General features: G+C 43.0%; 1 pseudogene; it reads right to left on the reverse strand.

Moving 5' to 3' along the window:
- Positions 1-678: 678 nt before the first annotated feature.
- LOC122864478 overlaps positions 679-16,828 on the reverse strand; it is a 94,682-nt pseudogene continuing 78,532 nt past the window's right edge.

Here is a 16,828-nt window from a genome sequence, read left to right on the forward strand (position 1 = left end):
TAAATGTCGTGAGAGTCTCAGATGTAGCGGAGTAGAAGTAGAAAAGAAAAGTACAGTTACCTCAAATTTGTACTTAAGGGCAGTGTTTGAGTAAATGTTCTTACTTTCCACCACCGGATAAAAGTTTATTTATTTATTTATTTATTTATTTATTTATTTATACAGCACCAATTCATAACAGAAGTTCTCATTGCACTTTTGCTACAGAGCAGGTCCAGACTTTGGATTCATTATGAAATAAAAACTGTGTTTTGAAAAAAAAATCTATAATTAAAGAAAAAACTCATGATAATCAGCTGAGTTGTAATATTTTCTCACTTTACAGAACGTATTAATTCAATTTTAATCTCTATTTAACATCGAACACTTTGGGGCTCAATAGCAGACACCTGAAATATGAATTACCTGATATTTGACTTTTTCTAGTCCGATCAGCTGCTCCTGTCTGATCACCTGATGGAGATTTAACCAACCCGCCGCCTCCGTTTAAGCCCCGCCTTCTCCGTGCAAGACAGGGCATGCTGACAAATGGAGCGCGCTCAGTAGATTCCCGCCATACCGTCTGATCATCCAGAACACCTGGACACACCTGTTTACCTTTTACAGGAGCTCGCACTGCACAAACCCTGGGACTGTTTAAAGAAAAGGTCAAAGGTCAGACAAATAAAAACAGCAGTGTTTTTGGTACATTGACTGTTTTTTTTTATTCCAAACGTGTGTCTATATATTGAACATCAGAGGGCTGGCCCCCTCCTACAATCACCCCACACGTCAATATCAATAATAATGATAACAATAGAATCGTCAGAGTAATATCCATCTGTCGTCGGCGTCCTGCTGACGAGCTGAGCGCTGCTGGTACAGATCTGAGGGAGGAGCAGAAAAATCAAATAAAAAGACAGACAGTATGATGAGACGCACAACAGGGTTCATTCTTTATCTTCACACACACACACACACACACACACACACACAGAGGAATGATGTAAAATGTGACTTAAAGTGTGTGTGTGTGTGTGTCTCATTTTCATAAACAATTTCTCCGTCTCAGATGCTGCTGGCTCACTTTCTAAACATCTCGACAGTAAAATGATTAAACAAACAACAGGCACTGCTCAAACATAACCATGTTTCCAAAGTGTTTCAATAAAAAAATGTGCAGGAGTCGATTTTTACATTTGGCTCCGTTTTGTTCGTACCCTGCAGGCGGGCGACGGTAAAGAACGTGGAATTGACATCAGCACTTATGCAGTGTTTTAGCTGTCGATATGATTTCTCGATGTGCGGATCTTGGAGGTGACTTCTGAACTTCCGACATCCCGGCGTGACATTAGTTTAAAAGAGTCAAGGATTCAAAGTTACCATGAAAAAGAGAAAAGAAATTTAAAAAAATAAAGAACACAAGCTATACTCAGATTGGACACGCTGGCAGGAAGGAAATACAATCACAAATGTAGTTTTTTTCTTTTGCAGTTTGCCCTCCAAATTTACCTGTGAGTGTGTGTGTGTGTGTGTGTGTGTGTGTGTGTGTGTGCAGTATATGTCTGAGCTCCACTGACTTCCTGTTTGGAAATAAATGTACACCCTGCTCTTTGATCACAGGCCAAAAACAGCTTTAATACACACCTAAAAATACACAACTGTACTGAGGTAGCTCCTCTCCTTTTAGGGACTGTATGAAAATTACTGGATTGGTGAGAAGGGGTGAACCTTATTATTTTACTTTTAAAAAATGCAACACCCTCCCCCCAAAATCTCAAAATAATATAGCAGTACGCTACAACTGGTTTCACCACAAAAAACAAAATAATTTAAGAGGATGTACTCATTTTAAACCTTTAAATTGTCACAATAGCCACCAATTCACACATTAGAAATAGAAATTAGATCACACACAACAAATAACACAACAATAAATCTCGCAAAGGAAGGTTTAAATGAAATCTAAATCTGCTGTGAGAAAATGCAGAAGTCCCTCCCCTGATGTCCCAAAAACATCTGAAGAGATGTTTCGTAGAGTCCCTGACAGTCGCCGTCTGATTCACAAAACAACTTTTAGATCCGAATGGAGTGTCAGCACACTCGGCTGTGCTGTGGCGCTGTGGTTTCAAATGTAGGCTAGAGCTCTGGCCCACATATGGCTAGATTTGGGGTTGGGGAATAGGCTAAGTTAGCAACAGTTGCTCCAGCTTTGGGCCAGTGCCGCCACCTGCAGTTGGACCAGAAATTTAGCTGATTTGGCTGAATCATTCAACACAAGCCTGGCATGAGTGTGAAATCTGTTTAGCTTGCTTTTAGGCAAAGCTATTTTGGCTACATGGGATTGATATATGACTTTTACTTTGAAAAACTAAAGTAGCAGATGCTTCCTTGGTGGCTTGTGAACAGTTCAAATAGTTCAAACTTTAAAGGAATAGTTCAACATTTTGGAAAATATGCTTATTTTCTTTCTTTCTGAGTTTTTCAGATGCAAAACAATCTCATGTCAGGACATGGTTAGCCTAGCTTAGCTTAAAGACTGGAAGCAGGGGGAAACTGCTAGCCTGTCTCTGCCGAAAATCCAACACCTCTAAATCTCACCGATTAACATGTTGCATCTTGTTTGTTTAATCTGTACACAAACAGAAATGTAAAAACCACAGTGTGTGATAATTTTAGGGGAGCCTGTCTGGGGTCATATTAGATAAGACCCTTTCTTATGCTAAGCTAGGCTAATGACATCCTGACTCTCGCTCCGTACTAAACACTCGGATGGACTGTTATCCATCTGAACATCTAATTCTCAGAAAGAAAGCGAAAAAAGCCCCAAAATATTGATCTATTCATTTAAAAACAGGAACTAAAAGTGGTTTTATGTCATAGTCACTGAAAATACTAATTTCTGATTGGCTGACTGTTAAAATTGTGTAACCAGACACCTAAACCAAAGATCCAGTCAATAGTTTAAGCACCTTTTTACATGAAAATAATGAACTTGGTGAGAAAACGTTTTCTTTGTCTGTTTTTTTTTTTTTTTTTACATTTTAAGACGTCTCATTGTGCATTATTACTCTACTTAGTGAAATGGATGCTGCATTGAAAGGAAGAACTACCCCAGCACAGCGTCGTACACTTTAGGTGAGTATTGATGCGTCGGTGTTCCTGCTTCGTAAGATCACAGCACCGGTCGGTCGCGTTTCCAGACGGCAGGACGGCAGGAGTCTGCACAAACAGCAACAGGGTTGTTCGGAGCTACATCCTCCAGAGACGTCCAGATGATTGACAGATGACCATGATAACTCTACAGCTTTTCTGCTACTGTGTGTGTGTGTGTGTGTGTGTGTGTGTGTGTGTGTAGGTCTCCTTCTATACAAACACCCGGGTCTGTGTTCAAACAGTAAAACCTCAGAGTGCTGATAAACACAGCCTTTCTGTCTGTGTCTCCGAGTCCTCTTCACTTGGCTCGGAGAGTGATGATTGGCTGAGGCAAGAGGTGGAGGACTGAATGTGGGAGCAACAAACAAGACCCCAGGATGGTGTCCATTTGGCAGGCACTTCCTGTTTGTCCAGCCTCTGCAGCCCTGCGATCTAAAGACCTCAGCTGGTTTAATCCAAAACGTAATGTTTGATTCAGAGTGGTTTAATCCGTCCACCCCTGTGAAAAGGTTACTGGTATGATCCACTGAGCCAAACTGGCTTTGTTTTTATGAATGAAAAAACCAAACCAAAATATTTTCTTCCATCCGCCCCCGCTGATAGGCCAGTTTGGACTGATCCAGCTGTGTCTTTGGGGCCAAAAAGTGAAGTTCACTGAGGGTTTAAAACCATGACCTTTGACCCCTCTGATGATGGCCCACACTGCGTCCCTCCGCTCAGTCGTGCCCCCCTAGTAAGTCCATCGGCGGGCGTGTCGGTGTCTTAGGGGGGGGCAGCGGCCGAGGTGGTGGAGCCGGTCTGGTATTGGCCCGCCCCGGGCTCGCTGCCCCCCCGCCCCCGTCGCTGTCAGCTCTGTCTGCTGGGATGGGCGGAGGTGGCGGTGGGAGGCGGGGCAGCGACATGGAGCCGTGGTGGTAGTGGAGGTGGTGGTGGGGGTTGTGGCGGTGGTGGTGACCTGGCGTTGCCATGGAGGGAGGGATCCGGGAGCAGGAGGAGGCAGAGGAGGACGAGGAGGGGGAGGAGGTGGGGAGGCGTGAGCGTGGCCGGCCGCAGGCTCTGGATCCGCCGGCACTCCTGGCAGATCCGCACGTGGCTGCAGCCCTGCAGGAAGCTGCGCGGCGGGGCGGGGGGAGCCACCAGGGCCGACGCCGGAGGAGGGGGAGGCGGCGTGCTGGTGGCGTTGGCGCCAGTGGGTCCTCCAGGAGCCTCTGTGGCCCCGGGCCCAAATCGGGCCTCCTCCCACACCTCCCCCCAGCCCCGCCAACCCGCCTGTCAGCGGGCCGACACCACTGTACAGTTTGCCGTTGCTGAGACGCATCTCACGGACCAGGCGTATGGGGCGCGGGGCGGCCAGAGCCAGGCGGGACGGGTGACGCAGGACTCCGCCCCCAGCACTGCTCAGAGGCCGGCGACGACGAGAGCGAGAACTTTTCTTACAGGAGACGGCGTTTCGAAACTCCGTCAGCATCTCCTGACAAACAGAGACCTGCGAGAGGGAGCAGACACAGAAACATGTTACAGACTGAGCGCACTGCCACAGAAACAGGCAGATAGAAGAAAACATGGCTGCCTGAAGAGCAGCACCTGTGACAACAGTGTGGAGGAACCGCTGTAGAGACAGATGTGCACTATCCGGGAACAGTTCATCCCAAAATCCACAAACCAGCACAGTTTAATAAGTACAAACTGCTGTAGGGAACGGTTTGTCTCTGCCTGCCACCGCATTAGGAAACAGAGTGATTGATTAGATCTATATCAGGCCTCAGATTCCTTTAAATAAAGTTCTATCTTATCTTTTCTTATCTTATTATTCATTTTGTTATTTGTGTTCAGCGGTAAATCACACACATATGCACACACAAAGCAAAAATCTGTTATGTTTATATATTCTCTCTAATCCAGCTTTGTGCTCATGTTTTAAAAAAAGATGGTACATCTTTTAAAAGCACTTACATTTTCTGAATTGTTAAATGTGAATACATGTGCTTTGATTTTCTCCTTTTTTTCCCCAATATTAATATTCATACGGTGCTTTGGCGATACTGTATCTGGATATGATCATGCCAATAAAGCCTTGTGATCTTGAATTTGAGAGAGAGAGAAAATATGTGTGCATTCATGTCTGATGGAGGGGAGAGGGAGTGAATGTGTGAGTGAGCGAGACATGAACACATTATATTATATTTTATCTGTGTGTGTGTGTATGTTAATGCTCTGTAGCTTCCCACCTCAAACTAGTGTTATCTGTAAATACGTTTGGGTGTGTGTGTGTGTGTGTGTGTGTGAGAGAGAGAGAATCTGTCCTATAACAAACTGTTGGGGCAGAAAGTCAAATAAACGGCAGATAAATGAAGAGCAAATGAAAGTGTGTATCTGCAGACTGCTGGAATACAGATACAAGGAAAGAGAGAGAAAGACAGCTCTGTCCTCTGTGTGAAGTGTCTTTCAGCTTCTTCTTTTTAAAGCCAAACTAATAAATATTCTTACATTAATGGTACCCCGTGGAGTTTTTGAGTACATGTGGTGCTATGGAAGCAATGTTTTAGTGAATTAGTTTGTATCTAGTGCACATGCGTGTGCACAAGTGCTGCAACACGACGCACTTTCTTTCCACCGGTTTCAGTCTTTTCCACCCACGATTACATTTTGTGACCTTGGAACTACAGTACAAGGTTCTACCTGCGTTCTGAGTGATTTTCAGATCTTGAGCTTTCACATCCTAGAAAGCAAAACTGATACACAGCAGAGCTGTCGAAATAACCCTAAAGGAACTCTAAATATATAATGTCAAAGTCCTGTCACATTTTTACATGGGTTTATTTTAGAACAGGTGTTCTGCAGGTAGAACGTTCTAATACTGAGAATAAATGCTTTGTTTGGACTTATAAAGGGGCAGTTTAGTCTTGCTTTGTTTTAATACACAACATTAATGTATTCATTTCTGAATGGAGTTTCACCAGCAATGCAATTCAAAACTATGCAACAACAATAAGTTTCTCCATCAATTTCTGCTGATGCTTTCTCTCTTAACTTTCTGTCCCAATATCTGCTGGTTTTTTCACTTCCGGTCTCTTTTCTGCTCCAAAATTCGCTTTTTGGCAAGAAACACTGAATTTAAAACAAAATTAAAGTTGCGTTTGCAGCTTGTTGCCCTAATTTAATTAATGCAGGTTCAAAGAAGTTTTTTAAACAGAGGTGATTGTACTTGCACTGAGCTGTAAAGTCTTCAAACACAAGAACCTATATATTTTATGGCTGCCCCCCCATGTACTTAATTTTATACACATTTCCCCCAAATTCAGCCTGAGATATTTGGAAACTTTGGGACTCAACTAGAATTTAAAGTTCTGTGGTTTTGAAGGAAGCTAAAGACAAAAAACAACATGAGTTTAATAATGGAGTCAGCGAGCAGACTGGAGGTTAACGTGCGACTTTTTGTATGAACTTTTGAATAAAGCACATTCTGAGCATCATACACAGTGCATCAAATGACACACACACACAGACACACAGGCGGATGACCTACTGAGGTGTTTGAGCTGAGGTTGAGGCCGGGGGCGGGGCAGGAGGAGGAAGACGAGAGAGGAAGAGGAGGATGATGATGAAGGTTTACCTCGTCCGTCTCGGCGGTGCGGCGCGTCGACCACACAAACTCCATGATGGCAACGAAGACGGCGATAATGAGGCCGCAGATCAGGACCACAAAAATCCCGCCGATGTTCTCCATGCCGAGACCTGAAACACACAGACACACAGTAATGTACAGCAGAGTGATAATACAATATATTTATTCAATACAATATTAAAGTCATATTCTTAAATGTATGATTTGTTCATTCTGCCCTTGACATGGCCATAATCTATACTTTTCTTTGTTATTTTCATTAAAACGCCTAATATGTAACATGCTAACGTGCTCACAGTGACAATACTAACATGTATGTTTAGCGTGACAGTGTCATTAGTTTTGCTGGTATTTGGTCATAAACAGAAACAAATTGGACAAATGAAAATTTTGACCTGATGAAAGACGAAACGTCAACAGAGGATCAACAAATGTTATTTAGTTTAGTTAATATTTAGTTATTTATTCAGAGGCCGACACGAATATCTGAACTAGGTTTCATGACAGTTCATCCAATAGCTGTTGAGACATTTAGTGAAACTTATACTTATGGTGGCAAGTCATTAAGATTCGTCCTCAGGGGACCGTGAATGTCTGTACACATTTTCAAAGCATTGACAGTCCATCCAGTAGTAACTGTGGTGAACCGACCAACCATCTGACAGCCAGAGCCACCTACGCTGTAAACACTGCGATAAGTAAACGTGCTAACTTTAGTTCTAGCATGCTACGTTTCTACCATGAGCAGATGTTGGCAGATGTAACCTCTTTTTGACAACATTGCATGTTAAGCTATGTCCAGTTAGCATTAGGCTATACATTTTGAAGAGAGTGTTTGTAACCATGCATGTCTACCAGCATCCATCAAAAAATAAAACAACACTTAAAAAACATTTTTTTTTTAGGTGCAAATAAATGATTTAAACATTATAAAATCAACGATGAGAGTGTGGAAAGGGAATAACTGATCAAGAGCTACTACTCATGTTTGGTGTCTCTTTACACAGTTAACTCTCTAAGAAAAGGAGGAAAAAAAACACAAAAATGGTAAAAAAGAAAACGAAAATCCCCAAAACATCCTGGATTTTAGCTGCTAGCACCACAACGTACTCCCTCTCTCGTTACACAACACCCATCTTTTCAGAGAACGGACTAAAACGCTTTTCATTTGGAGGATTTAATTTACAGTACCTTTCTATCTTTGTAAGGACATGTGGGGGCACAGAGGAAGAGCAACACACACACAAAACACACACACACACACACACATTTTGTATACTTTGCAGCAACAAAGAGACATGTGATTAGTCTTGATGGGATGTCAATGGCTTGATTTTCTCAGGGTTCACACACACACACACACACAGATAATTTTGTTCTGGAAATGAAGAAAGTTGTACGAACAGATGACAGAGAGCAGCTGATCAATACTCAGACAGGACTCACATTTCCATTATAATTGGCTCCTAAAAACACGAGTGAGAAAGTCGATGAACAGAAACGGTCTCATCTTGTTAGAGTGAGAAACACCAGGAGAAAAACATGCATGTGGGTCAATAATGGGAAAAAGGAACAATTCAGTCATCATAATCAATGCAGACGCAGACAAAAGACAAGCAGAGATGGAAAAACAAGACATATTGGATGATGAAATGATGGCGGCTCTGTTGCATCAGAGAGGCTGTTTTTATGTGTCATGTCTCATTTTTCACCCAATGAAACATAAAGCAAGTCGGAGACAAGACAGAATGAAAATGACTCATTAGGAAAAAACCCCATTGATTGTTTTTAGCCAGGCTGGCAACGCAGCTCTAGGGATGTCGAGACCGTGTCAGTGTTGGGTCTGTCTGACCACTTTGACTAAAATATCTTAACTATCAGATGGATGTACAAATATTCATGTTCCCCCGAGGATGAATCCTACTGACTTTGGAGATCCTCTGACTTTTCCTCTAGCGCCACCATCAGGTCGACATTTTAATGTGTCCAATACTTTGGTTTATGACCAAATACCTGCAGAACTGATGACGTTCCCATCAGCTTCAGCTGTACTTTGTGTTTAGTGCTACTTAGCATATGTTAGCATGCTAAACTAAGATGCTGAACATGACTAACATTATACCTGCGTAACATCAGCATGTTAGCACTGACATTGTGGTAATGGTAAATGGCCGCATTTATGTAGCGTTTTTATCCAAAGTGCTTTACAAGGTTTTTGCCACGCATTCACCCATTCACACACCGATGGCAGCGAGCTACCACGCAGGGTACACAGGACATTTCGACGCTTTGGACACAGACAAACATGTGGACAGGAGGAGGTGGGGATCGAACCACCCCCCTGTGAACAGTGGACGACCCGCTCTACCTCCTGAGCCACAGCCACCCCACTGGGAGCACATTAGCATGCCAACATTAGCATTTAGTGCAATAAAGCCTCACAGAGCCGTTAGCATGGCTTCAGACAGAAGAGACATGTTTGATTGAAAGGTGTCCTAAATCGTTGTCTCTTGTTCATCTCACTTTAGCTCCACCCAGCTTCCCCGCTCTGATTTTCTGAATATAAACCCGAAAATCCCCAGAAACTTGAAAGCGTCCCTTCAGAAACCTCCCGGCTTCCTCACAGTCTTTGTGTCCAGATGAAAGAACATCTGGCTGCATCCGCATGTTCCTGCAGAGTGTGTAGACTTTGTTGACTCTGAAATGACAGATTGCGACTGACTGCGTGATTCTCTTTTGGACCTTTTAGTGAAGTTTTCCTTTGCAAGTGGCTGACTCATTCATTTACCCAGAATCCCATGGGCTTCTGAGAGCCAATCATGCACCTTAACCACACAATAATCACCTCAACACTGTGCAAATACTGGCCCACATGCTTTGCTGTGCTGCCCTACAACTCATTTTCCTCAGATGTAGGCGATGGAGGAAAAACAAGCAAAACACAAAATGACACACTGCAGGTTGACATTTACTTTGTCAGAGATATCGCATCTGCTGTCTCTGTCCTCACCATCAGGGTCAATTCCCATCCAGGTCAATAAATCCAGGAAGAGGCTTTCACTTAGAACATTTAGTATCTGTGACTGTTAAAGGAATAGTTTGACATTTTGGGAAATACGCTTATCTGCTTTCTTTCTCAGAGTTAGATGAGAAGATTGATACCACTCTGATATTTGTCTGTTCAGTATGAAGGCTATGCTCTCTGAGATGCACAGAGGGGTGCTGGGATACCCACCTTTGGCTCGGTGGTCCTCCTCTTTGGGACACTGTCCTCCCTCCCACCAGCGTCTCTTCAGGATCTCCAGCCTGTTGCTCTCTTGCAGCTGTAAGATCCCCAGAGTGATCTCATCTCTGTACGGAGAGCCTGAGGAGGAAGGACAAGAGCTGAGTCATTCACCATCTTACTCTGAAACTCAGTCTGAGGTTCATATCGCACATTTTCTAAACTAAAACAAACATGAAATAAATTAAGGTACAAATGTCTGGTTCCCGACCTCACTGACTCAGGAGGCAATCAGACTGCTTAGGTTGTTAGAAGTGCCTTTTTATATTTATTCAAAGTGATTTTAATAGGTCGTCACTGCTTTTTCTCCAGTCGTAAGTGCTCAGGGACGAGCCGGTGGAAGTGAACCGTCACCAACAAAAATGGAGGAAAGCCATGAAGTCAAGTGTGATCGCAGTCTTAGGTCGCTTTCACACCTGTAGTTTGGTTCATTTAGTCCATAACAAACATGTTCACACTGACCGATAAACGAACCAATAGCTGTAAGAACACGACTGTCATCCTGCATCGTCAGCGCTGCACACGGACGGATGTACGGATGTACGTCTTGTGACAGTCGCCAAAACTGTCCAATCAATTGTGGTCGTTTGTGTATGTTTGTGGTGGTTTGGGGCCGTTTCCCCACAGTATCATGGGAGGATAGTTCCTGTTTGGTTGCTGCATTTCACTCACACACAAACCAGGACACAAGCTCAAGCCACTTGTTTTAATTCTGCAAATGGTAATAAATAGTAGTTTAGTGCTTTCAGGCCACAAATGAACCAAACCAGAGTCCGCTTGGAAGCAAACAAAAGCTCTCCTTTTCGAGTGGTCTTGGTGCGGTTGTTGAATCCACACCAGGGTTCGACTGGTGCAGCTTGTTTGTGGTCCGAAAGAAAACGCAGCAACCGGAGTTTGTTGGTCAGTAGCAGATAGTAGGTGTGATTTTAACATGAATTCAAAAGCCTTATGCAAATCATTTAGTAACCATGGTAACACGTTTGCGGGTCAGCATGTGATCAATCAGACAGTAGTCGTGTTTCCATCTAATCGTCAAGTGAATTTGAAGCGAACTTTTGAAATGTCGCAAAAAAGACAAAGAAAAAAGAAAATGCTTCCATTGACTGGTTTGGAGCCAATAAACTCGGCTACAGCGTAGTTTCGTCAGAAGTTGGCGGTGTAGGTTACGTTACGCACGGCTGTAATAAACAGAGTATAGGAAGTGGAGGTCATGAACCGGAAACAAAACCAGCTGTTTGCCACCCGCCAGTGAACCTCAAAGAGAAGAAGAGAGGAATAACTTCTCCTCATCGGTCCACGCGTACCTGTTGCTACTACCAGCCATGTTTTCTGGCGTTATGGCAATATCTGGGACGGCGCCGACAGCGACAACAGCTTCTTCTTCTCCTCTCGGAGCTGAAACAGCTGATCGGTCGTGTGAGTTAAATGTCCGCTACGTCAGAACTTATTCGGAAGACGTGTTTCCACCTCCCATTAAGCATATTAACCCTTTTTAATGAAAAAGGCAAAAAACCACCTCAAGCGAGCGTAAAAACGTATTTTTCCCAAATTTTGCCGTTTACATCAGCCTTTTCTAATGCGATACTTCAAAATGAAATAAATAAAAATGGGAGTGACAACAGACGAGTGTGTAGCTGGTGTCCTTCTCTGTTCACTTCCCCTCATGGGTCTGTTTATGTGTGTATCGCTGATGATGCAAGATGACATCACCAAAACTGTCCAATGAATAAGTTCCCTGTCATCTGGACATTTGATATGACGTGTTGATCAAAACTTAAAGTTTAAAAATGAACCATAGATTTCTAGAGAAGTGCTGTTGAGGGGAAACGACCCATGATGTGAGAAAGTTAAACTGTAAGAAGAGTCTGGATTTTATATTTATTAATATTTAACTAAAATATCTTTCTAACATGCCAAGGCAGGCCTGCAGATCGCTTAGCTGTTGTAACCAAAAAAGAAACACGCTGAATACAAGAGCTGAATGTGTGCGTGACAGTGTCTTTATTGTAAAGTAAAGTTCAGTTCAGCGGCTCACCTCTCCTTTGTTAAACGTGTGTTGAGCCGCACTAAAAGGCGCAGCGTGGTCTTTACCGCTCTGTGGGTTTTTATATTGACATTTTCCTCCCAGGGAACACATGCTGATAAAGTGAGAGATGTTAAGAGAGCAGAGAAAGAGGCGAAGCGGCAGCTGCATCTTTTATAAGAATCAAACATGCCCGCTGCTGTTGTGAATCTCATTTTGCACCTGAGCTCTGTGTTCTGCTACATTTAAAACCAAAAATAGACCTCTGTGAATGAGAACATTGGTTCTGGTGACTGGTTTTCCCTGCGAGTTGTGTCTGGTACAGAAAGGTTGCACGTCCTTCACTAGAATAAAACATTGCTAGGGAACATAAGCCACGCAGCAATTTTGTTTTTATAACAAAAAGTAAATGGTAATAATAATAATTTGCAGTATAAATTCAATTTCTAGCAGACAGGGTTGACATCACACACACATACTGTTGCTAGTCACAGTACAGCAGGAGCATTTTTAATAACAGCAAATCATTCTTTACATATCAAGATACCAAAGTCAGGACCCACCTGTGAAGAGTCTGAGATCTGATTTAGTTCAGGATCAATATTCTAAGAAACACTGTAACAAAGCAGTTGTGAATTACAGGAAGATGATTCAGCTCAAGAGTCTATATTATATTATTATATATTGGTACCTGTCATTAATATTTTGTCCACTACAGCTGTAAATTATCAAGGTTTCATCCTCACCTCGTCCTCACTTCCTGCCTGCCACTCTCGCACATTCATCTTCTTTCTTATTCCATTAAAAAGTGACACTGACTTTCACAAAATGACAGACAGCAGGAAGTGCGCGGGTGTTTTTCAAGTCTTTGACAAAATGATGACACTTTTACTGGTTAGATACTCCATATTTTAGAGATATCGAATGATTCATTTGTCACATCCTGACTTCCTTTTCTTTTCGGTCTGAACTGAATTGATACACGCCTTTCTTTGGAAACAGAACTCTTCTCTTTGAAGGCAAATACCTCGTGTGATGAGCTTCAGGTATGATGGAAATGGATCGATTCAGATTTTCCTGATTCTTCTACCAAGATCTCAGACTCTTGTTGTCCTTTACGCAGCTTTCTCTCTCTCCTCCCTTGTCTCTTGATTTTTTTTAAGGAAATTTCTACTTCTACAAAAATTTCATGGTAAATTTCTTGTATGTGAAAACCTACTTGGCAATAAACCTGATTCTTTTAAAGATACTTTTACTTTTGATACTATAAGTGCATTTTGTTGAGCATACTTGTACATTTTACTTGTAATGGAGAGTCTTTATATTGCAGTATTGCTGCTTTTTTACTTAAATGATCTGATTCCCCCGGCAGTACAGCAGTCACCAGTGTTTGTTACGTCACTCTCACCGTCTCATTCTGGTGATGCTTCTCTCTCTAGCTCTTAACTGTCATCTCTCTCATAATTTTTCCTTGCTGAAAGTTTAATAATGTATGTTGGTGTGTTTGCTTCATATTTGCGGTTGCGTGTGTCCGATTACCTGTTTTAACTAGACTCATTCATTTCATACCTCCCCATGAAGCTTGCTGGTTAAGGAACGACAGCAAGTGACTTTCGTTCCCCGACTTTGTCCTGCAGTGAGTGCTTCTCCGCAGGCGTGGCGCTGTTTTACGACGGGTACTTGTGTTGCCTGGGAAGAGGCATTGCCTTAAAGTCTAAAGTCAGGGAGCAAAAGCTTAACACCAACGAATTCTACAAATTAAATCACAAAATACGTCGTTTGTAACTGCCCTTTACAAATTCATATATTCATTACTACTTTGAAAAGCAACTCCAAGTTCTCCTTTTTAAGCTGATGCTAATCGCTCACTGTCAGTCAGCGCAGTTAGCATGGGAGACGACGTCTACCAGGGGCACCCGGGTGCTTCTGCTGCTTTTATTTTCAGCACTTAACAGGCAGGTTGACTGGCAGGCCGGCCTCCCAAAAACTCCTCGTCTTTTTTTCTGTCTCCGTCTTCCCGCTGTTCCCTCTCCTCTCTCCACATCTGTTCCTCCTTCCTCCATTAACTATGCTAATCTATGCACTAACACTTATCACCAGAAACAAGTCTGAGGCAGATGATGAGGTGAGGCCAGACACCGGCGAAAGCAGACCAAAGCTAAATTGGAATGAGGATGGATTTAATTAGCCAAGAACAGCAGCTGCACAGAGCATACGACCTGGTTAACTGCTAAAACGGAGCCGACACACAAGGTGCCGGACAAAACGTGACGCAGCCTCAGTATATTACAAACAACGTATGACGTGACAGAAGACTAGACACAATTACACTTCACATAAACAAAGTAGAAAGTATACACACAAAGGCAGGTTTGTGCTTTTTCTCTGTTTCCAGGAGGAATTGAAACATCCGTCTGGTGGCAGAACCTGCAATCTTATTGGCCATTCTAAATTCTAGCCAACGTTTGCACTGTTTAACTCTGACAACCCACTGTAAAATGGCAAACTGTTGTTTTTACACTAACGAAAAATAGCACGTTAATCAATGAGCTGTAGAGGTGCTGGTAGTTGGATTTTGATACCTTTGGACAGAGACAGGCTAGCTGTTTCCCCCCGTTTCCAGTCTTTGTGCTAAGCTAAGTTAGCCGGCTGCTGGTGGTTGCTTCACACTTAACGGACAGACACGAGAGCGGCATCAGTCCTCTTATCTAACTCTCGGCATTAAGAGAATATGTGTAAGCTATTACTATTTTCTATTTTAAGTCTGGAAAACATCAGCTGAGAATCGATCCAGGCCAGTCAGATAAATACTGGACCAATCAGTGAAGGATTAGATGAGCATGTGACTCCCTGGCTGTCACACAAACACAACTAATAAGCTTGTCTTAGCTGAGCTCCAGTCGTTTAACTTGCTGCAGTGATGCAGAAGTGGGCCGCAGTGGCATCGCTGCTGGGTGCTGTTAAAGCTGCAACAGAGCACACCCAACAGTGATAGGATAGTCTGATAGGTTTCCATGTTTTTCCTAGTTTGAAAATGTGAAGCAAAGACCAAATGACAGCCAGGTGTAGGAACGATGTCGATGTCTGAGTGGAGGGGAGAACTGCCAACCATCTTTTGTACAGCCTGGTCTGGAAAAGACCAATAGTCTTTGCAGCTTTGTGATTTGAAGTACCAGCTTTATACCCATTCCAAACATACAGCACCTCGACTGAGCAGCAGGCGTCTGTGTGCCTACGACTCTCCGGTACACCACGCCTCTTAAGTATTATCTGGAACCTGCATTGTTTTCATGCCTGGGATGAATAAAGCCGTCTAGACCTATCCAAGACATGGATACTATACAAAATATCATATTGCTCCAACACTGTAGAAAACTCTTTCTACAGGAATTAGAATAATTTAGATAAAATAACAACAGACCATAGAGCTAAATGTTTCACCAGTCATCACCAGCTCTTGAAGCAGCCTTGTGTGACACTGTTGCTGATTTTTGACTTCTGACCTCCAAGCCTTTCTTTTCATTTTCAAACTTCCAAAATTTCATTATATGTTGCAGAATACATGCTTTGGCTATCATACCCGGGCTGCTTCTGCACTCACCCAGAGGCATGCCGATGCCGTATCCTTTGGTGTCCAGCAGTCCTCCGATCTGCGTCAGGTTGCAGTTGAGGCTGCGGTAGTACTCGTTCATGGTGCTCTCCATCAGGAAGGCGTACTTGGAGTTGAGGACGCGGGCGATGCCTTCCTCCGTGCTCTTCACGAACACACTGGGCTGCTTGGAGTACATGTAGTTCCACATCCGCTGGTACGTCTGGTACCGCGAGTTCTGGAGGAGAGACGGGTGGAGACGGGGTGGTGATAGACAAGGTCAGAGTTTTCCACAACCCTGATATCAGACACAGTTCGGAGAAAAATACACAATTTCCATGTTTCCATCTCTTTCATACTGTCGATGCAGTTAAGGCATCTGACCCCACCCACAGTTGTCAGTACTACGACACACTGAGGAGGTTGTGGGCCGCGTTTTCATGAGTAAGGAGATCTTAACTGACTTGTAGATGGGATTATTACAGCTTAGGTGAAAACACGCTGCCGCAGCAGTGCAGTGTCAGCTTGAGAAGTAGTGATTCTTGGCATGCTGTCAAAACCTCGTGGGAACAAAAAATGTGTGTTATCTTTGTTATAATGATTAACAAAATGACGAATCCACATGTGGTGCTGTAGTGAGTGTTTGGGGCAGCAGGACGGTGTGTGTGGGGCTGAGGCAGAATAAACTACAGTGTGTGTGTTCGTGGTGATGAAGGAACATGTCACCCGGTGCAGCAGAGCGGCTCGCTGATGTGTTTTAATGGACGACAGTGGAGGAAGAAGATCCATCAGGCTGTGACTCACACACACTTGTTAGTCGATACGTTCGTTGTTGGTTTGGCGATATTCTATATTGTTCTTCATGTCAACAAATCTCATGTGCAGTTATCCACCATTGGTTATTGTTTTTTTATTTCATTCCAGTGTGTTTTCAACGCAGGATTGCACACTAATGATTGTTATTGTTGATTGTTTTTCCATAAAATAATACATTAATTAATTGCGTAACGTATAATTAAGTTTAAGTTTAGTCCAAAGTCAAAATCCATCTGACTTTCTGCGAGAATCATAGTTTCCCAGAGCCCAAGGAGTTGTCTTCCACTGCTGTTTTATCATAAATGACAAATGATTCATTGACTATCAGAATTGCTGTTGATAATTTTTCTGTTAATC

The sequence above is a fragment of the Siniperca chuatsi genome, linkage group LG17 (assembly GCF_020085105.1).
Source record: "Siniperca chuatsi isolate FFG_IHB_CAS linkage group LG17, ASM2008510v1, whole genome shotgun sequence".
NCBI classification, from domain to species: Eukaryota; Metazoa; Chordata; class Actinopteri; order Centrarchiformes; family Sinipercidae; genus Siniperca; species Siniperca chuatsi.